General features: G+C 45.8%; 1 protein-coding gene across 3 annotated transcripts in view; it reads right to left on the bottom strand.

The window, feature by feature from the left end:
* Window positions 1-3,576, bottom strand: part of LOC129695477 (lysophosphatidic acid receptor 1) — an 89,055-nt gene extending 85,479 nt beyond the window's left edge. The window contains exon 1 of one of the 3 annotated variants that reach the window (XM_055632451.1): window positions 3,053-3,576. The gene's annotated coding sequence lies outside the window, so the exon portion shown is untranslated. Of the gene's footprint in view, window positions 1-928; window positions 1,058-2,053; window positions 2,309-3,052 lie in introns of those variants that run through there. The other 2 variants (XM_055632452.1, XM_055632453.1) reach the window with 2 other exon arrangements.
* Window positions 3,577-23,473: the final 19,897 nt, after the last annotated feature.

The following is a 23,473-nucleotide window of genomic DNA, read 5'->3' as shown; positions in this document are numbered from 1 at the left end:
AACACCCTAAACTCTTGTCAATAGATTGCACAACAGTGCTTAGCTAGACAACAGCACTGTTCACAGTTTCTCTTTCTCCAAGGCATATTTAAAAAAAAGATCTGAACAACTAATACATCTACAAAAAAAATGTACTTGAATATCAATAACATGGTGGCAAATGGGAAAGTTGCAATTCTTAAAACAGCTTCAAAGTCTCCACTGCCATTTTATTCATCATTCGAGTTAATTACACCATTTAAAAAAGCAGCAAGCTACAACTTAAATTCGTGGCAATTGAGAAAATACCACCCCCTTGCTCACTATCTGTCCGTTCCCCTGCTGAGATCACAGGCCCGCCACAAAGCAGAGTGCCCATAGACACTCCATGGGCGAGTGGATTAATGCACCAAAACAAATGGGAACCAGAGTCCCCGAGGGCAACACTCCAAGATAACTGCATTTCATTGGGTCTGTTGAGAGAAAAAAAAAAAAAATTCTATTCTCTCCCCCCCCCAAAACCAATGTCAGCCATTCAGCGGGTCCTATTCGCTCCCAATAGAAACGATTTCCACTTGCATGGCACCTTTGACAGTGCAGAGCGTTACAAGGTGCTTCACAAAACTCTGCCTGACGACGAGTCACAGATGCAGCTTGGGCAAAACACAAAGTGCCGGAGGAACTCAGCGAGCCAGGCAACATCTGTGGGGGGAAATGGTCAGGCAACGTTTCGGGTCGGGTCTCTTCTTCATAGGTGGGGGTGAGAAAGACAACGGAGCGGATTAGAAGAGTAGGAATGAACTGCAGATGCCGGTTTACACTGAAGATAGACACAAAATGCTGGAGTAACTCAGCGGGTCAGGCAGCATCTCTGCAGAGAAGGAATATGTGACGTTTCGGGTCGAGACCCTTCTTCAGACTGGCTTAGACTCCATTCGCTGACATTTACCTTCCCACGATTCAGCGGCGCGTCCAGACGGCTGATCGTGTTGCTGAAGCGTCGAAAATGATGGTGGGAGCAGATCCCACAGCAACGTGAAGAGGGGACCCGGCAACTCTAATTAGAGGCTTTTTTTGTTGATGGGCTGCGGGCGGGTGGAGTAAAGTGCAACTAATTGGGCAGCTCTTACAAATAGTCGGCACTGGCACAAAAGGCCCGACAGCCGCCTCCCACTCCAAGGATTCGATGATTTAATGATTCAATTCTTACAAAGAACCCTTCCCAGAAAATAACAGGCACGTGATTATCCCTGGAATATGTCAGACCCATGCAGAGTGAGATCACCTTACCCACTAACATCCAGCATAAGTATTCTGAACAAAGTTTATTTTTGGACGAAATTCAAAACAAGAACAAATCAAAATCTTCAAAGCAGAATGCATACAAACAGTGAAATGCTTTTCTCCAGATGTTTTAAGCACTAAGCATTTACGATGTTTTAAATACATATCGTTTTTGTTTTTTGAAGCATGCAGGTAGAGGTGCATATCACGGTTAGAGGTGCAGGAAGTGTTAAATCAGACAAACTCTCGGAAACAAAAGCGAACAAACAATTTAAAAGAGCAGCGCTGATTTAAATGTCCATCCGCTGCCGCCCACTCACTCCAGCACCGCTGCTTCCAGCGGCACCACCTGACCTCTGTGCGGCGATACTCAATTCAAAGCATTCTTTGTGAACATTTAAACCAGGCACGGGACTTTCTCAGAGGCAGACCCGTTCCAATACCTCAACCCGCTGAAGTTATGCGATGGTCTGACAACCCATCGCAGGCCGGCCTGACATCCCACACAAGTCCAGGTCTGAATCGCCCCTTTCACTGGACTGCCGAATGCACAAATTAATTCAACATGTGCAGGAGGCGGCTCACGCAGAGGGACCCCAGTGCACAGCTTAGCGTTGCTGGTGCGCAAGGGGTTCGGTTTTTGTTTGTTGGGGGGTGGTGGAGTATCATGACAGACTCGATAAATAAATAAAAATAAACTGGGCAAAAATGACATGGCAGGTACAAGAAGCTTCATTCATTTCCCACTCCACTCACAGGTGAAGCGTCGAAGTTACAAAATCCCACTCACCGGTCCCTGCAAACCTCTCCTTTCTCGTCCTATCCCAGCGGGGGGAAATGAAGTGTTTGTTGGAAACGCTTTCCCCGCCACTATGTAGTACAGAAACTTACAACCGACTCCTACTATTTACGCTGGATGAAAGTCGATCATTAAAAGTTGCGACTCGTTATCCTTGCCCCGGTTAGTTTTAAGAGGGCGGGAGAGGGCCACCGTTGATGGAAAACCGGCTTAAAGGCGACAGTGAATGGAATAGTGCAGTAAATCATCCACAATCCAATTAAACGCTTGACGCAGGAGAGAAGGGCTGTACATTTATCCCCCCCACCCCCACAAAAAAGTTGAATCTCACAAGGATTGCTAGAAAGTGGAAGTCCCCTCCCACCCTTCCGCAAAGAGCTGCTTGACTTTATATCCAGGCATTCAATGGGGAAGATAGACACGAAATGCTGAAATTACTCAGCGGGACGAGCAGCATCTCTGGAGAGAGGGAATGGGTGACTGAAGTCTGAAAAAGGGTCTCGAACCGAAACGTCACCCATTCCTTCTCTCCAGAGATGCTGCCTGTCCCGCTGAGTTACTCCAGCATTTTGTATCTATCTTCGGTGTAAACCACCATCTCCCTACACATTCAATGGGGACTTTCTTTCTTCGCCACCCAAGCATAAGGTGGCGGCTGGAGTATTTCTGCGCCTCAGTATCTACCATACCGCATTGGGTTATACATCCCGCGTCCACCCCAACATCAGCTCGGTAGCCTCGTATCAAACTTTTCAATCTTGTGTCTCAAACGCACGCCGGTCTTTATAAACTCGACAACGCTTACAGCTGCAATATTATTATTTTTTAAAGTGAAAGATGTCAAGAAACCAAAACCAACTTTGTTTCCACAAGTCAGTCCGGTTGCAAGGGAAATAAAAATAACCGTCAAGGAAATTCTCGAAATGGATAATATATTAAAACATATTTGGCAACAAACAAAGAGATACATTGACAGCCTTCCGCAGGTACCTTGGCTCAGTCTCCCGCTGACTCGCGTTCCGTTCAGTCGACAATGACCTTATTTCCAACAATTAACTTTTGTGCCTCAGATTAAAACAATCGCCAGGGAACAGGTCAATCCAATATGCAAGTCTGCAGCCTCAGTACAAGCCCGTGGAATAAGATCATCTTCACTCGGCGAGAGAGAGAAAAAATACTTTTAAGTGTGTTTTTTAAAGTTTTTTTTCTCCAATACGAACAGGACGTATCTACAGAGGTGACTGTCTCCTTAGTATCCGTTTAAAGTCAGTAAATGCACCCAGTATTCCGGCTCTCCGCCCGTAATATGAACAGATTTCAGGCTCTATCCCCTGTGCTTTCCTTGCCCCTCCGCTTTCCTCCACACTATGCTCACTTTTCCGACTCTTTACTCCCCACCTCTCCTGTCACCTACAGTACGCAAAGATTTCCGCCTCTCTCTGCCCCTCCGCAGCGCTTTCTTATCAACTCCGCGCTGCACTTGGTGCTTGCCTGCACTGTGCCCCGCCTTCCCTTCCCTACTCCGCCTGCACTGCGCCCCGCCTTCCGTATCCCGCTTGCCCCAGTCCACTCCGCCCCGCTTGCCCCAGTCCACTCCGCCCCGCTTGTCCCAGTCCACTCCGCCCCCCTGCCCTGCCCCGCTTACCCCAGTCCACTCCGCCCCGCTTGTCCCAGTCCACTCCGCCCCCCTTGCCCCAGCCCACTCTCCGCCCCGCTTGTCCCAGCCCACTCCGCCCCCCTGCCCCGCTCCGCTCCAGTCCGGCAACACTGCGAAACTCGCCTCCCTGGGCAGAGCGAACCTGGAGCTGACGTCAGCCGCGTGCCGCCAGCAGGCTTGAGTTTAATTGCAAACACATTTCTATGAAGGCAGGCAGACTTTTAGCACAAAACCCAGCCTTTCACCAGAAACCCCGCACTGACATCTTAACTGCATTGCAAATGCATCTGGGAGGGAGAGATTTGACATGGAGTGAATGAGGGAGGGGGACTTGGAGTGAGTGAGGAAAAGAGGAAAGGAAGGAGGGGGGCACCACGATAGGGAGAGGGGAAAGGGGGGGATGAGTGTTTAAGAGTGGAGGGACTGAAGGAGTGAGATAGAAGGGAGAGGGGCAAAGAGTGAGGGGACGGGAGTAAGGGAGGGTGAGGGGGAAGGTGATGGAGAGGGTAAAGGAGTAAGGGTAAGGAGAGGGCGAGGGGGAGTGCAGTGTAGCAGGGAGGAATAGAAACATAGAAAATAGGTACAGGAGTAGGCCATTCAGACCTTTGAACCAACACCACTATTCAATATGATCATGGCTGATCATCCAAAATCTGTACCCCATTCCTGCTTTTTCCCCATATCCCTTGATTCAGTTAGCCCTAAGAGCTATATCTAACTCTTGATTCCATCCAGTGAATTGGCCTCCACTGTCTTCTGTGGCAGAGGATTCCACAGATTCAAAACTCTGGAGAATGAAGAGAAGGAGGAAAGAGAGAGTGAGGGCGAGTGCAAAGGTGGAAAACAGTGAAGGGGATTGGGAGAGGAGAACAGCAGAGGAAATGGTAATGCAAGGAAGGGAGTGGAAGGGGAAAGGACGGTATACAGAGAGATGGGAGGACAGGTAGTGTGAGACCTAGAGAAGAGGAAGCAGATGGGGAGAGGGAGAATGTGGAATAGAGCAGGAGAATGGGGTTGGTTGGAGGAGAGGGAAAGTGCGGAATGGAACAGGAGAAAGACCAGACAGTTGTGAATGGTGCTTAGAAAGAGAGGGATTAGGGAAGGGAAAAGGCAAGGGCAGGGAAAGGGGAAGAAGGGGTGAAGGGCGATAGAGAGACAGGGAAATGGAGGGAGGAGTGATGGGGCGAGTGGGAATTAGAAAGAGGAGAATTGGGAAAGACGAGGAGAAGGAAGAGATAATGGCAAGAGGGTGAGAAAATAAAGAGGGTGGGCAAGAAGGGAAGGGTGAATGAGTGTGGGTAGAGAGAGGAAAACAAAGAAGGGCAGACAGAGAATGTGTCAGGAGTGAAATAGAGAGGGGGACAGCGGAAGAGAGTAACCAGAGGGATGAGGGAAAGGAGAGGAAGGGAGGACAGAGGTAAGAATGGAGATAGTGTGAAGGAAGAAGTAGTGGGAGTGGAATATAGAAGGAGAGAGAAGTGATGTGTGGGGTGAAGAGGTTGGAAAGGTCAAAGCAGTATGTTTCCAATAGTTTACAAAGCTTGTCTTCAAGTCCAAGTGCTTTATTCATTGTTGAATAAGCTTGGCATACCACGGGGGTGTCTCATCAACCTGGCAGTGACGTTCAATGCTTCCTCTTTTTCTCCTTCCTTAACGCAAATGTCTGCACTCATAGTTCGGAAACTTTCCAGGCAGTCAAATTAAAACGTCCTCGAACACATTCATAGGAGGAAGAAAAGAATGATTATAATTTCTGGGTTCTGTGAATTAACTTGCATTGCCATACTTTTCCCTCCCACACACAAATGTAACGTGAAAGTCAATCAAGGTCAGAAAATTTTTGCGACTCAAATGAAAACAAGTCACTTGTAATTTTGACCAGCTACAAAGCAAAAGGAAATAAAAAATAATGAATGAAACTGGATGTTTTAAGTGTGCTGCAGTAGAACTGTTCCAGATGGAGTTGTAACTGCTTGGATAATAAGCTCCAGAGCTTGGCTTTTCACTTTGGTTCTGTCCTAAGTGCACAATGCTGAAGTGTGGGGTGAGGGGGGAGGAGAGACTGTTGAGGCAACAGGGGATGGGGTGGGGTGGTGGAAATGGTGTGGTTGTTGTTGATTCCACATTTGTGAAAACCAGCGCAAAACACCACGTTGAAACCTTTGGCCGTCAAATGTTTTGAACTCAGCACACAGTTTATTTTCCTGGCACATGACACCAACTCAATGTAGCACACTTTCGGTACAATGGTTTTGCTGTGTTTCATTATTCACTTTATGGTTGGCGTCCCTAGAAGAGTTAAAACAAATCAGTAAACAGACTGGGAATGCCGAGATGAAAAAAAACAAATGAAAATTGATGCCTTCCAACAACTTCTGTTTATACCGACTCTTTAATGTGGCCAATCTTTCCAAAGCACTTTACAGAAATGTTTTCAAACAAAATTCTATACCAAGCTGCATGGTAAATCAGGGGCCAAATATTTTGTCACAAAGATAAGCACTAAGGCGTCTAAAGGGAGAACATAGAACATAGAAAAGTACAGCACACTAACGGACCCTTCAGTCCACAATGTTTTTGCCAGAAATCATTCCAGGTTAAACGGATTCGATTTCCCAGTGCATGATCCATATCCCTCTATTCCCTTTGCTTCTATGTGCCTATCTAAAAGCCTCTTAAACGTCACCATCGTATCTGCCTCCACCACCATCCCCGGCAATGCGTTCCAGGCCCCACTAATTTCTCCGTATAAAACCTGCCCCGCACACCTCTATTAAACTTTTCCCCTCTCACCTTATAGCTATGCCCTCTTGTCTTGGACATTTTCATTCTGGGAAAAATGTCTTGATAGTAAACTCATAATGTTCTCTCATATGTCTCTTATAATGTTATATACTTCCATCAAGTCTCCCCTCAATCTCCGATGTTCCAGAGAAAACAATCCAAGTACCCAACCTCTACTTGTAGCTGAAACCCTCTAATCCAGGCAGCATTCTGGTAAACTCAGCGGGAAGGATCTCGACCAGAAACGCCGCCCATTCCTTCTCTCCAGAGACGCTGTATGTCGCGCTGTTACTCCAGCATTTTGTGTCTACCTTCGATTTTAACCAGCATCTGCAGTTCTTTCTTAAGCATTCTGGTAAACCTCCTCTGCACCCTCCCCAAAGCTTTCACATCTAACCCATAATAGGGGCAACCAGAACTTCATGCAATTCTCCAAATACGGCTGAATCAAAGTCCTATAGATCTGCAGAAAATTAGGAAATAGAGTTACCGAGGTTCAGGGACGAGCTATGCATCTGAAGATGTATCCACCAATGCTAGACCATTTCAATTCAAGGATGGTGAAGAGAGCAGAACTGGAGGACAGAAAATGTGCCGCATCAATAGATTACAGAGGTACACAAAAAAGCTGGAGAAACTCAGCGGATGCAGCAGCATCTATGGAGCGAGGGAAATAGGCAACGTTTCGGGCCGAAACCCTTCTTCAGACTGATCGGGGGCGGGGGTGGGCGGGGACAAGAAAGGACAAAGGAGGAGGAGCCCGAAGGCTGGGTGATGGGAGGAGACAGCAGGGGGACTGAGGTGGGGTGGGGTGAAAGGTGAGGACTAGGGGGACTCGGCCCTTGTTGCGAGTGGGGGGATGGGGAGCGAGAGCAGTGTTGCGGGGTATGGAAGAGACCCTGGTGCGAGCCTCATTTATGGTGGAGGAGGGGAACCCCCGTTCCCTGAATTTCAGATGTCCTGGTGTGGAACGCCTCATCCGTGGAGCAGATGCGGCGTAGATGGAGGAATTGGGAGTAGGGGATGGAGTAGGTGATAGACTTCTGACCAACATGCACTATAAACCCACTGACTCCCATGGCTAGCTGGACTACACTTCTTCACACCCTGCTTCCTGTAAGGACTCCATCCCCTACTCCCAATTCCTCCGTCTACGCCGCATCTGCTCCACGGATGAGGCGTTCCACACCAGGGCATCTGAAATGTCCTCATTATTCAGGGAACGGGGGTTCCCCTCCTCCACCATAAATGAGGCTCGCACCAGGGTCTCTTCCATACCCCGCAACACTGCTCTCACTCCCCATCCCCCCACTCGCAACAAGGGCCGAGTCCCCCTAGTCCTCACCTTTCACCCCACCAGCCGTCACATACAACAAGTAATCCTCCGTCAGTTTCGCCACCTCCAACGTGACCCCACCACTCGCCACATCTTCCCATCTCCCCCCATATCTGCCTTCCGCAAAGACCGCTCCCTCCATAACTCCCTTGTCAATTCTTCCCTTCCCTCTCGTACCACCCCCTCCCCGGGCACTTTCCCTTGCAACCGCAAGAGATGCAACACTTGTCCCTTTACCTCCCCCCTCGACTCTGTTCAAGGACCCAAGCAATCGTTCCAGGTGCGACAGAGGTTTACCTGCATGTCTTCCAACCTCATCTATTGCGTCCGCTGCTCTAGATGTCAGCAGATCTATATCGGTGAGACCAAGCGGAGGTTGGGCGATCGTTTCGCCGAACACCTCCGCTCGGTCCGCAATAACCAAGCTGACCTCCCGGTGGCTCAGCACTTCAACTCCCCCTCCCACTCCGTCTCCGACCTCTCTGTCCTGGGTCTCCTCCATGGCCACAGCGAGCAGCACCGGAAATTGGAGGAACAGCACCTCATATTCCATTTGGGGAGTCTGCATCCTGGGGGCATGAACATCGAATTCTCCCAATTTTGTTAGTCCTTGCTGTCTCCTCCCCTTCCTCAGTCCCCCTGCTGTCTCCTTCCATCCCCCAGCCTTCGGGCTCCTCCTCCTTTGTCCTTTCTTGTCCCCGCCCACCCCCGCCCCCGATCAGTCTGAAGAAGGGTTTTGGCCCGAAACGTTGCCTATTTCCCTCGCTCCATAGATGCTGCTGCACCCGCTGAGTTTCTCCAGCTTTTTTGTGTACCTTCGATTCTCCAGCATCTGCAGTTCCTTCTTAAATAGATTACAGAGAATGGGAGGGATGAGACCATGCAGTGTTTTGAAAAGGATGGGAATTTGAAAATTAACTTTTACCTGGTGTATATTGTGTGAAATGTGTGAAAAGGTGACTTAGTATTAATCTCAAGTTTACAAAGCATAAGCCTTGGGAAGCCAGGCTGGAGATTATTGGAATAGTCAAGCCTTGAGGTAACCAAAGCATGAATGAGTTTCAGAGAGATGAACTGAGGCAGAAGCATCATCCTGAGATGATGCCAAGTTGCAAATTACTGTTCCTAGTGACTGCATAGATGCACAGTCCATGGAAAATGATTGGGCTGGAAGCCCCTCCGCTCATTCCGACTAGGCCAGGCAACAAGGCCAGCAATGAAAATAATACACTGAATTCATAGCACATGGTCTATTTATTTTAACTCATTCTATCAACGTGGGTGCTGGAGTATTTGCTGAGTGATGCATTTAAACTCAGCGAGTCCTCCACAAAGGCTGTGTGGGAACGGACCACAGTCTAGGATCAGGAAGACTGATGGGCTGGATCCTGTGCGACAGCTTCTCAAATACTCCGAGGGTACATTGTATAAAGAGGAGACATGGGTGGCATTTATGCATCGTAAGAGCATGTATTGATTTAATGGTGCAAAAAATGTAAAGAAAGATGTGCTGGATTGGAGTTTATGTCGATATTTTAATGAATACATTTGTTTTTGAAAATTAAACTAAAACTTTCTCAATCTTTCCCACTCATGTATCTTCAGCAGTTTCTATTTACAGTTCCTGTCATATTTTTGATTTGGCCAGTTACCATCTCCTTTTACCGTGCAATGCTATTTCTTTTTCTCATTTAATCTTCTCCTGCCTTGCAGTCTATCGCACATCTCCCCCTTTGAGTTTTCCTCTCCCCCATTCACCTTCCACCTCATCCCCACTTGCTGTACTGGCTTATGACCGATCGCTCTTTCCAGTTCTGATGTAACGTAATTTCTCTCCACAGATGCTGTCTGACCTGCTGAGTGTTTTCTATTTTTGCTTCAGAGTTCAAGTACCTGCAAGTACTTTGGTTTTACATTATACAATGAAAGTAGCAAAATTTCTCAGGGGCTATAGTACCATACACTGAAATTTAAAACCTTGGTTCAACATTGCTCTTATTAACATAAAATGACACATTCTTCCCTTTTCTTCTCTCCCTTCTTGAAAATGTGTTAAATCAGTACATATCAGTACTTATTCTCCAGAACAATCTAAGTCCCGACTTCTGCTTGAGGATGATATCATTAATAATATGCACTAAATCTTTCAAAAAGACTTTCATAAATTGCGAAATATGAAAAAAAAAATTATTACTGAGAAATCACAAATGATTCATTTTGATAGAACAAATGAGGAAAGGCTAAATTGGGCAACTTTATTGGGAATGTGAGACCAGAGAGCTACGAGGTTTTTCATGTATGTAAGTCTTTGAAGGAAACAGATTTAAGATGGGAGGGGCAACATTTAAATGAGTTGTGCAGGGCAGAGTTGTACAACACAGAGGTGTCTGGAATGAACTTCCAGGGTGCAAATATGATGGTGGCTTTTAAATAGACAAAGTCATACTGTATGCAGGGAATGGGGAGATATGGATCACATGCAGGTAGAAGAGATTACTTTACCCTGGCATCATGTTCGGCACAGACATTGCGGTCCACAGTGTTCCGTTGCCGCACTGTTCTATGTTCCGTGTTCTATGAAATGTGCCGTCTGAATAGACAGTGAAAGAAAATTCAATTACTCCCAGATTTGAATTGGAGTAAATTTGCAAAGACTGTGCAGTTAGTGTAGGGAAGTGGATTAATTTGATTCTTTGTTCAAGTAGCTGTCATCAGCACAATGGAGCAAACTGCCTCTTTTTCTGCTGTGAGATTGTATAAGATTCAGGAAACCTCCAAATTCCACATATTGGCAGATCTGATCAAACTGCTTTGGAAAAAAATCTGGAATTCCTTTCAGCTGTTGCTGGTTTCATTCTTGTGGAATAAGCTTTGTAACCTAACAAAGGAGCACAAATCAGGAAAGTAAAATAGTATTTGAGCATTTTTTATTGGCAATTTTGTTCAGCCCACAACAAGCACAGTTAACCCAAAAAGCTGTAGGAAGGAATGGCAGATGCTGGTTTGATATTCTTCCCTGAGTAATAACTAGCACCACTTCAATAAATTCAGACTCTTTTCTCCAGCTCCAAGACTGGTTTCTCCAGCTTTCAGTGAAAACAATCTTGCATTGTGCTTCTTTCCAGTAACCCATTGCATAACCCACATCTTGGATTTCCCCACCATCTTCACCCCCTCTGTAAGCCTGCTTCGCCAAAACAAGTTGATATATTAACCTCAGATACTTTGCAATAGGGACTTTTAGTTCAATCACAAAAGTTAAATATTGAAGATGAAAAGGAATAATGAGAAGCCTGAAAGAAAGGCATCGTGTTTGACATTTACATGAAAATTGTTTGATCTTCATAAATTCTCCTTAAAAAGTTTGAATACTTCCATTGTCCATGTTTTCATTCATGGTCAATGATGACTGATACTGAAGAAATATGTGCTGATTAAATAAGTACTGTTGAAATATTAATTCTAATCTAAATGCTTCACAAATTAAATTTATGAAAGAAAATAACTGAACTTGCTGATATAATAAGATAGGCGATGTTTCGGGTCTGAAGAAGGGTTTCAACCCGAAACGTCATCTATCCATGTTATCCAGAGATGTTGCCTGATCAACGGAGTTACTCCAACATTTTGTGTCTATCTTTGGTATAAACCAGCATCTGCATTTCCTTGTTATTTCTTATGTAATTTGTTTTTATAGTTCCTGAGCATTTAACTGGATTAACTTGTTCCTGAGCATGTTTTTGCAATATCCAGGGTTTTATCTGATAATCAATGGACTGCGAGAATAAAGGCTGGGCCTCCCTGCACACCACTGAGAAAGTCAGGATTGCTGCCCTTTTAATGCAACTCTGTCCATTTAATGCAGCTATTTCAAACCAAGATTATACTAATTCCAACTTTTAACCCTCAATCAACATTATATTATCTGATCATTATCATTGTTGTTTATTTCAAGGCAGGTTGCTTTTCAAAAAATTGTTGCTTTCTTTTCAAAATTATCACAGTGGCTCTACTTCAAAAGTACTGTATGTCATTAGGTGTAACACACGTTGGGATATTCTATGAAAGGCACGGCAAAAGTTCAAGTCTTCATTTTCATTCGTTGTAGAGCCAGTGGAAAATGTGGAAGATTCCTTGGCAAAGTGCCACGGCTTGAATGTGCAAACCTTCCGGAATGCGTCACTAAGATTCTCAGGAAATTGGTGCATAATTGCCCTCTTTGATGCAGGATTCTGGAGCACAAACCTACTGGAGGGACTCAGCAGATCACGCAGCATCAGTGGAGGCAACAGGGCAGTCAGTGTTTCATGACAACACTCCAGAATTTGTACTTTGGTGTTTAGTGCCACGTGCTCAATATTGCTCCTCCTTCATTCACACTACTGCCCCTCCTGACACAGGCTTTTACTGAAAAGACCAAATACTTATTTCTGCAGCAATGAACCATATAACAATTACAGCACGGAAACAGGCCATCTCGGCCCTACAAGTCCGTGCCGAACAACTTTTTTTCCCCTTAGTCCCACCTGCCTGCACTCATACCATAACCCTCCATTCCCTTCTCATCCATATGCCTATCCAATTTATTTTTAAATGATACCAATGAACCTGCCTCCACCACTTCCACTGGGAGCTCATTCCACACCGCTACCACTCTCTGAGTAAAGAAGTTCCCCCTCATATTACCCCTAAACTTCTGTCCCTTAATTCTGAAGTCATGTCCTCTTGTTTGAATCTTCCCTATTCTCAAAGGGAAAAGCTTGTCCACATCAACTCTGTCTATCCCTCTCATCATTTTAAAGACCTCTATCAAGTCCCCCCCTTAACCTTCTGTGCTCCAGAGAATACAGACCTAACTTATTCAACCGATCTCTGTAACTTAGTTGTTGAAACCCAGGCAACATTCTAGTAAATCTCCTCTGTACTCTCTCTATTTTGTTGACATCCTTCCTATAATTGGGCGACCAAAATTGTACACCATACTCCAGATTTGGTCTTAGATTAAATTAAAATTAGATCAAACAAGCTCTTGCAAGCAGGCTATCATGTGAGATTGCTAGGCAAGAAAAGTCCAAATTGGCCAACAAGCACTGGGTAGTTGTCCCTGGGCACATGAAGTTTGCAAAGCATCGGGTATAATGACAATTAAAAAAAAAAATTTGGTGCATTACAGGAAGGGTATGGAGACGGTAGTAGGGTTGTAGAAGAGGTTTAGCTGTATTTCATAAACACGAGATAATGCAGATGCTGGAATTGATGAGACCAAGCGCAGTCTAGGTGACCAGTTTGCATGTACACTGTCCACAATGGGCATTCTGAGACCCAGTTGCATGTCATTCCAACCTCCCTCGCGTTCCCTCACCGATCTGCCCATCGTTGGCATTCTCCACAGCCAGACTGAGCCGAAATACAACTAGAAAAGCCACACCTCGTATTCCACCTGGGTAGTCTACAACCCAGTTGTATGAATATTGAAATGTCCAAATTCAGGTCATCCTTATAGCCTCTGTGTTCCTCCTTCTTTCTCTTCTTCTGATTCGCCTAGGTTCTCCCACTCTCTGTTTATTTCCATACCCTCCTCCAGACCCCCATCACCTAGCTTTGCTCTCCACCCACCTTCACCCACCCCCACCCACCTTCACCCACCCCCACCCACCCACACCCACCCCACTTGGTTCCCTCTACCTACCACCCCCACACATTTACCCATTGTGACTCCCACCCCCCTCCCTTGTCTGGTACCAGCTGCCCATTATGCCTCTCTTATCTAATTCCATTCATCACCCTCCATACCAGAATCCCGGATTTGTATCTCTTGTGCCCTCCACTTATCACCATCACCCTCCACCCTCCACCCCTCTATCTTCACATCCCCTCCATCCCACATAGCTCCTCCTGCCCTCATTTATCTCTTCCTTGTCTGCTTCCAACGCTCACGGTCAACATCTGTCTCCAAACTCCACTACCCTCCCCCCCTCCCCCCCCCCCCATCCCCCACCTGTTCGTCCATATGCCCATCACCCGTCACTCCTACCAGATCCACCCTTCATCTACCAGCTCCTGCCTCATTCTTCTCCCCTCTGTACTGGTTATCCCCTCATAGTTCTGATATAGGTAGTGACATGAAATGTTGATATTCCTGTTACCTCCACAGATGCTGCTTGACCCTCTGAGTTCCTCCAGCGGGTAGTTTTGATATTTTTTAACCAGTATGTTACCTGGGTTGGTATGTATAATCTCTTTGACGAGGTTTGACAAATATGAATTGTTTACTCTAAAGCATCAGAGTCTGAGAGGGTGACCTGATGGAAGAATATAAAATCATGAGAGGCATAGACATGGCAGAAACTAGAGGGCATAGGATTAAGATGAGCAAAGGAAAGTTTAAAACAGATTTATGAGGCAAGATTTTTACACATTTGGTAAGTGCCTGTAGCGAGCTGCTACAGAGGTGGAAGAAGCAGATTTGATCATTTGAGGAATGACATCCTTGTGATTGAGGCAGTGCAGTGTAGGTTCACGAGATTGATCCCTGGGATGGCGGGATTGTCATAAGAGGAAAGATTAAAAAGACTAGGCTTGTACTCATTGGAGTTTAGAAGGCAGGCACGGGTTATTGATAGGGGATGATCAGCCATGATCACAATGAATGGTGGTGCTGGCTCGAAGGGACGAATGGCCTCCTCCTGCATCTATTTTCTATGTTTCTATGGTTCTATGATAACAACATTTAAGAGGCATTTAGACAGACAAAAGTACAGGAAGGGAATAGAGGGATCATGGACCATAACAGGTCCACTAGGGGCGCTGCACTGGCAGCAGCCTCTACCTACAGCCTGTATGTCATTTCTATCTTTTTTATTATTTTTAGTTAGTCTAAAGTCTGTTTTAGGGGGAAACTTTTACTTTTCTATGTGGGGGAGGGGGGCAGGGTAAGGGGGAAACCCTTTCCCAGTCTCTTCCTGGCGGGGACGCGACTATTTCTCCGAGTCGCGTCCTCGCCCCCCACCTCACGGCCTACCAGCTGGATTGGAGCAGCCTTTCCTGCCGGGGACCGGATCCGGACCAGGGCTGCTACAGCGGCGCAGCGGCGGCGCAGCGCTGGAGTCACCGCGGAGCGGGCGATGCCTACCTGGGTCGCCGTTTGGAGCTCCGGAGCGTTGGGCCGCTGCTCCAACATCGTGGAGCTCTGGTGCGGAGAGCTTCCAACGCGGGCGGCGCTGAACGGCATCGTGGAGTCCTGGGGCGCCTTGCAGAGGGCCTACAGCAGCAGTCTCCACCCGGCGCGGCCTACGGACATTGGAAGCCGCCGACTCCGGTAGGAGGGGGCCGACTCTGGTGTCCACGCCGCTGAGGACGTCCCGCAGCCCCGACGTCGGACTGGTATCATCCCGGCGAGCGGTCCTGGTCATCGGGCCGCCCGTAGCTGCAACTGCGGAGGGCTTGGGGAGGCCCTGACCACGGGGTACAGTGGAGGAAGAAGACTGACTTTGGTGCCTTCCCACACAGTTGGAAACTTTGATTCTGCTGTGTGGGGATGTTTTGTGTTAAATTCTATAGTGTGTTGAGTCCTGTTTATTTTTATTGTATGGCTGTATGGGAATTCATTTCACTGTGCCATCTGGCACATGTGACAATTAAAATCTATCTTGTATCTATCTTGTATCTTGTCAGCAGGCAGGTGGAATTAGTTTAGATGGACATCATGGGCAGTAAAGACAAGGTGAGCAAAATGGCCTAGATCTATGCTGTTCTATGTATTATGTTCTAACAGCATCAATGAGCTGGAAAATGGCCATCAGAACACAGGATCAAGGAGAGTCCAAATCCTAGTGCCGTCCCATGAGATTGAATTCCTGCTCCATTAAATGAAGAAATATGGTGGTCAACTTGCATGCAGCAATCTCTGAATTCAGCAACATGATAATAACCAGATATTCTGTTCATCGAGGAACAGATATTTGGCCGGATTACAATAATGAATCATGAAAATCCAAGGCCAAAAATATTTTACAGCCTTCTCTTTCATTTTGGGGCGATGTTCCAAATGACAGGCAGCCTTAAAGTTCCAAATGTCACCAGAGGCCTCAGAAAAATATAAGATAAAATAAATTAGATGTAATTCCTGGCTGGGGATACATTCGTGGCATCCTTGAACAGTGCAATAGGTCATGGCAACTCACCTTTAAAAATCCAGGATCAGATTTTGAGAGTTCCTGTTCTTGAGCTGCTTTGTTCATGTTTTGGGTCGTGACCCTTCATCAGTCTGTTACCAGTTACATATCAGTTGTTTATAACATTATAAGATATATAGATGGGATAGACAGTCAGAACCTTTTTCCCAGGATGGAAATTTCCAACACTAGAGGGCATAGCTATAAAGTGAGAGCGGAGAAGTTTAAAAGAGACTAGATTAAGTGGGACCCATTGGGTCCCATGTTCTCAAGGGAGGGCTGGTCCCCCAGCACAATGGGGGCCGAAGGGACTGGTTTCCAGAGGGCTAGTATGGACATTGTGGGCAAAATGAATTATTGGGCTGGCAGCTCAGTCACTCAGGCCTGGTGGGTGGTAGCTCAGAAACTGCCAGAAGTTCTGCCCAAAACAGGTGAGAGACTGTGAGAGAGAAGGGGGAGAGGGTGAAGAATCAATTTTAGACATTTTTCATATTTTTCTGCAGATCACAGCAATGAAGGAGGAAAGTCTATCCTAGACCGTATCTCACAGGGAGCAAATGAAGGGAGGGAGAAAATACTGGGGTGAGGTTTAATACTTGTAGGGGAAATCATTACTGATGTGCCGGAGGGCCTCCTGGGCTAGTACGGGCCTGGTGGGCCGAAGGGGCTCTTTTAAAAAATATCTGTGGAATCTCAGTGAAAGGCACTTTTTCTGGACTTTTCCTGGCCTGGTATGGGCCTTTTGAGCCAAAATGCTCCTCTTGGGCTAATACAGGCATTTTGGGCAAAGGGGGCTGGTTTCTCGGCTAATAGGGGCCTTGTGGGCCAAAATTTGTGGTTTCAGGCTGGCCAAACAACCATTTCATTTCATTTCCAATTGCATTGCAGTTTCAAGCATAGGGCAAGCCGAATATCTCATTGCATTTTCATTTCCCTTCCATTGCCATTGCCATTGCCGTTTCAAGCACAGGGCAGGCCAAGCCAAACAGCTGATTGCATTTTCACTACATTTCCATTGCCATTGCAGTTTCAAGCACATGGCAGGCTCAAGCCAAACATTTCCATTGCAGTTTCAAGCACAGGGCAGGCCCAAGCCAAACAGTTCATTTAATTTCCACTTCATTTCCATTGGCATTGCAGTTTCAAGCACAGGACATGCCAAACAACTAATTTCATTTTCATTAAGGGCTAACGAATCATTTATTCAAGTACATTGCATACTCACAGTGTTCTGTAGTTTCCCAGCTCAGACAGAGAGTTGTGACCTCTCCCTCGCCATCTTGCAGACAGACAGAGCCATGCCCACACTTACGGGTTTTAGAGTCCCTCCCCTGCCCACCGGAAGGGGTGTGACCTTCATGGCAGTGATTGACAGGAGAGAATTTCAAGATTTTTTAAACGCTAATAAGTCTTTTATTTTTCATCAATGGGAAAAATCCTCAGGGCCTGCGCAGCAGAGGAGGACTCTGAATAAGATGGCCAAAAAATCACAAACATATGTGGTAGCATTTTTTTCAAAAATCAAAGCACAGTGCAAACAGGAAGTGGTTAAGATGAGACTTTTAATTATATAGATATATGGGACAAGATTTTTACACAGAGCGTAGAGGGGGCCTGGAATGCATTGCTTGGGGTGGTGGTGGAGGCAGATACAATACCAGTGTTTGAGAGGCTTATGGATGGGCACATGGGTATACAGGGAATAGAGCAATATGGATCAAGTACAGGCAGATGAGATTTGTTTAACTTGGCATCATGTTCAGCACAAGTATTGTGGGCAGAGGGGCCCATTCCTATGTTGTACTGTTCTATGTTCTATATTCTATGTACACCATTGGCCAGCTGAAGAGAGCAAATATCAGGATAAAGGTTCCACTTTGGCTAAAGACTTCAATTGTTTGGTTACACCTATCTGGGGTGAATGATCTTACCCTTTCCACCATTTCCAATCAGTGATGGAAATGGGTTTTAAGAACTAGGGGTACTCTAAGGTCCGTAAGGCTGAGGTTGGGAAGGAAGTGAGGGGGAGAATGTTTTATGTGCGGTCATACCCATGTAAGAGTACAAGAATGCATAACTTGTTTATTGTGTATTTATAATATAGATTATTGTGTATTATATGTCATAGCTGCTTTCTTGCAGCTCTCTCTCTCTCTCTCTCTCTCTCACTCTCAATTTCTCTCTCTCTCTCTGTTTCTGTGTGTTGGCTGCAGCCATCGTCTGCTTCAGTGAGGGAAGCAGGTTGGTGATTGATCGAAAGGCCCCTAGGATTCCGTGTCTAATTGGCCGCCGAGTGACCAGCGCATTATGTGCTTGGACACAATGCCCTTGGAGACGGCGGCTGATTGGACAGGAGGAGACCGATCTGTTGATTGGACGGGAATTTTAAGGGAAGCTGGTCGGTGATTGGACGCAACCCCATTAGAGACAGCGGTTGATTGACCGCCAAATAATCAGGCACAAAAAATTGAAAGATATGCTCTAGTAGATTTGATCTGCAGTTCCTTACTATTGAAGAAGAACCCTGGAATAAAACAACTCCTAATCCATTCCCTCCACAGATGCCGCCTAGCCCCCCCCCCCCCCCCCCCCCCCCCCCCCCCCCAGGAAGGAACCGCAAATGCAGCCGTCCCTGCAAACCGCCAAATGATTCCGGGAATGCCGAGGCGATAATGTGAGAGAGAGGGAGTGAGAGAACGAGAGAGATCCAAAGGACGGATTCGGATCCCAACTACGCCTCGCTGAGACCTCGCCAGAAGTTTCAAACCTACGTCCCCTCCAGTTCAAGCCACATGGACCAAGATACCACGTTGTAAATAACCACGTTCGCTACTTTGACTGGGAGTTCGCGTTCCGCCACAGTCCCGCCAGTGGTTTACAGCTGTTTGATATCCACTTCAGGAAGGAGCTACGAGTTGAACGTCCAGGAGGTGAACTCCGGTGTTGGCGGAGAGACGCCAGGTCTGATGAGGACCAAGTTCTTAGACAGTCATTATGGAATTGTGAAAAGTTCCAATGAGCTGGTGAAAGACGTGGACTGCCCTTACAGCGCCACTTTCCTCCACACTCTCCATCTCATGGAGACTGGAAACCAAAGATCCTATAGCGGAGCAAGATAGTCCACTCGACGAAAAAGCCGTAGTAGGGTCATGGGTAATCTTCAGCACCATTCCCATAACCGGCTTCCGTCTCCGCTCTAGTATCGTTGCTTTGGTCATGGCTTCTTCATGCACAAATCATCTTGTTTTTTCTCAGCTGCAGGTGATCATTTTGATATTCCTGCCTAGTCCTCCTTTTTCACTTTGAACATACAAAATATTGCCATTTGGAAGGAGCTCCAGAAAACCCTGCACCCTCTCAAGCTATCCAGGCCAGTCCTGCTTCCGCTGCCCTCCCCCCTTCCCTCCGACACAGACACGGAGAGATCGCTGGCCCCCTTTGTTTTGTTAAACGTCTATTTCCTTCTGGTGGGTTTTTTTAAATTTCCCCCTTAGCATTTCCGTACTTTTTCGATAGCTGCCATGACCCGTTTGATGTCATCCTTCGCCCTGCTCCTGGTCTCGGCCCGCACCGATCTGCCGGACATGCTGTGTGTGTGTTTGGCGGAGTCTGAGGGGAGAAGCGCCGACACCAAGAGCGAGCGAACGCGCGTTCAGACGGACGAAAGCAACGATCATAGAGACCCTTCTTCAGACTGACAGTCAAGAGAAAGGGAAACGGGAGATATAGGCATATCTTCCATTCATTTGTCCTTGGTACGGTCTATATCTATTGTTCCTCTTTCCCCTGACTCAGTCTTAAGAAGGGTCTCGACCCAAAATGTCATCTATTCCACTCCATGATCGTTGCTTTCGTCCGTCTGTCCGCTCGTTCGCTCGCCCTTGGATTAAGTAGCTCAGGATAAAGCTGCGAATTCATGCACAGGATGGAAACTGGAAACTGAAAAGTATGGGAACACCCGTCCCCCTGCAAACCCTCCCCATTTCCATCACTGCTTCCAATACCACTTATGCAGGATCAAACATTGACCATTCCTTAAATGGAATATAAAACTGGTGAATCCAGTCTTGGTCCCAAATTCCAACTCTCTTATCCCAGGTATTATTTCACAAACTATTGGGACTTTGGGAATCAATTGTGTTTTAGAATGGTAACTCTTTAAGGCGGGCCACAAAATAAAATGTCAGCGCTCTATATGTTATCACATTTACATGGACACATTACCAGCAAGGAACAATGCAATACTGAAATGTTGACCTTGCGTTCAATTGCGCTATCTTGCAATTTATTACATTTTTCAACATTTCTGTTCCTGTTCTACTTATCAAGTATGTGATAAGTTTATGAATTCCTCACAGCATACAGTAACAATATCTGTCAACGAAAACTAGTGTTCGAGCTAATTTGGTATCATCTGACAGCCTAGAGTACATTACTCATTGGGTTGTTATGTCAAAAGATTTTTGTAATCTCAATATTGTGGTCATCTTGAAAGTAGCAGAATAAATCATCACTAAAATTATATTATGGAATAGAAGTAGTTGTTCCTCTTGAGAGATTAGAGGATGCTAGATTGAGGTCACGCTTACAGATCAAGTTTGTGTTTTGTTACAGTTCTCTTTCCTTCTCGTGTAAGGATTAAACCGTGACATGATTAATAATGATATTTTATATCGCGAGAAGCACTTGCATTAATAAAGTGTCAAACACTACCTCAGAATATAACAAAGCATTTTACAGCCATTGAACTATTTTCTTGTGGCGTGGTCTCAATTGTAGGATTGCAAATGAAGTAGCCAGTGTCCACACACACAGAGGTTCCCAAGGATCAAAATGTGTTTATGTGTTTAAATATAAATGGGGCCAACGCGATTGTTATTTTTAGGGGCCAGTGGAACTAATTGGACAGCACAATGACACAGCTGCTGAGGCTGCTGCCAGAGACCCAGGTTTCGTCATGATCATGGGTGCTGTCTGTGTAGAGTTTGCATGTTTTCCCTTTGACCCTGTGGGTTACCACTGAAAACTCCAGTTTCTTTCTAAAGTCATCAGTTAATAAACCAATATAAATCATCCATAGTAGTCTGGTAGTGTAGAAGCTGGTAGAAGTTGATGTTAATGTGGGGAACATAAAATATTGGGATGCATCTGCAATTAGTGTAAAAATGGGTAGTTCATAGTCAATGGGGACCATGCTCTATCTCTATATAAGTATCCATGACTTAAAGTGCCAAATAGGTCCCATATGTGCCACTCCTGGAACGACAGAACAACCTGCAAATGCTCCTGATCGAGCCATGGCTAAGCACATCCTCAAAGGAAAGATAATCTGATTTTAAATATAAATGCCCGAGACCCTAGAATCTGGAGTTCTCTGCATTGATCAACAACACAATGCAGTTTAACTCAAGGAGGGTGAAAGAAACACTGCTAGAACAGAGTGAACAAAAACACAAGCAACAGAAACTGGAATAGTCATAAAGGGAGAACCGAATATTTCATCTGATATTTTCAATAGATGTCTTCTTCTTCATCGTCATCATCTTCAAAAATCTCTTTGGATCAAGAATGACGATTCCGTTCCAGTTCTATGTGCTCTCAAGTGGCAAATTGTTCAATTTAGTATAGTTTAGTTTAGTTTATTGTCATGTGTACTGAGGTACAGTGAAAAGATTTTGTTGCGTGCTAACCAGTCAGCAGAAAGATAATGCACAATTACACGTGGGACCGTCAGATTCTGCAATGGATGCTTGACACGGCTGGAATATGATTAGGTGGGTAGTATGGGAGATGGTGGGCACCTTCCACCATTTGCCCTGCTAACAAAGACACACAAGGCTTTGGTGGCATTCCAAATGCTCCTTTTCCTTTCTACAAAGTCATGGAACAGGGATTCCCAGCTGCTAGTGGAAGTGTTACACCTTTGCAGGGTGGCTTTGAGAACATCCTTGAAACATGTCCACATGTCTGTCTACTCGGTGATATCGTGCCATACAGAGCTCTGAGTGTCTGGTTCACAAGCACAGCCAGGGACATGCAACAATGTAACCTGCTCATAGGAGCTGATTGCCTGTAATTAGAACCCAGGGATGTTGACCTGCAGGAGGATGCTATCGCCATCTATTCACCAAAGCGTATTTGAGGGCTATGCGTTGACAGTGGTGATGGTACTTTTCAAGTGCTTCAAGTCGAGTTATTGTCATTGGCACTAGTACAATGAAAATCTTGCTTGCAACAGCACGCAAGTACATAGACGCAAAAACACAAACGATACAATACAGTGGAAAGGAAAAGACTGCAAAGACAAGAGATATGTAGTAATAAGAACAGAAATAATAATAATTAGTAGCAAATCATTAGAAATACTAACTCTTGAAAGTGCATGAGGTGGTCGGTTCAGTTAAAGAGGTAGGATTAGGGTTGAGTGGGTCAGTTCAAGAACCTGATGATTGTAAGAAAACATCTGCTCCTAAACCTGGTGGTGTGGGACTTCAGATTCTGTATGATCTGCCTCATGGTAGTAGTGAGAAGAGGGCATGATCTAGATGGCGGGGTTATAGAATTGATTCATGTAAAAAACATCCAAATACCAAATAGTGGTCTTCTTCCAGCAGATGCCAACATAGCTAAAAGTAGCGATTGCACACAGTGTTCAGGAGCAGTATCAGGCAAAATTGTTCCCCAGTCCACAGGTGAAATTCGGACAGGTGAAGGAGATAGCTTTTAAGGATCGCCTTAAAGAAGGAAAGAGTGTAGGAAAGGGGCGACACAGTAGAGTTGCTGCCTTACAGCGCCAGAAACCCAGGTTTGATCCTGACTACGGGTGCTGTCCATACGCAGTTTGTACATTCTCCCTGTGACCACATGGGTCTTCTCCGGATGCTCCAGTCTCCTCCCACACTCCAAACACCTGCAGGTTTGTAGGTTAATTGGCTTTGATAAAATTGTAAATTGTCCCTCGTATGTAGGATAGTGCTAGTGTACGAGGATCTCTGGTCGGCGCGGACTCAGTGGGGCGAAAAGGCTGTTTCCACACTGTATCTCCAAAGTAAACTAAAGTAAAAGGAGGTCAGAGAGACAGAGGGAGGAAATTCCAGAGCTTCGGATTCTGACTGCAGAAGACAAAGACTGCGGTGGCAAAATAATTAAAATCATAAATGTGTGCTGGAAAAAGTTGTAAATTGAGAATTGAAATTGAGCACAGAAACTCAGTCCTTTAAAGGATAAATGTCCTACCCTGTGGAGTTTTGAGGGGCACCTTAATGCAGGGGAAATGTTAAGGATGAGAGGGGTATTGCAATGAAAATGCAGTCTTCCGTATCACTTATAGAGTGAGTGGGATAAACATTCTTTCTATTTCTCATCGGTGCCCAGCAGAATCCAAATAGAATTTCATGCCCCACCTGATGGAAGATCTCACTGGTACTGACCTGCTGAGTGCTACGAGCATGTACTGATTT

Source organism: Leucoraja erinacea, chromosome 3 (assembly GCF_028641065.1).
Source record: "Leucoraja erinacea ecotype New England chromosome 3, Leri_hhj_1, whole genome shotgun sequence".
Lineage (NCBI taxonomy): Eukaryota > Metazoa > Chordata > Chondrichthyes > Rajiformes > Rajidae > Leucoraja > Leucoraja erinaceus.
The sequence above is the reverse complement of the archived record's forward strand: the minus strand, read 5'-3'. Positions and strand labels throughout refer to the sequence as shown.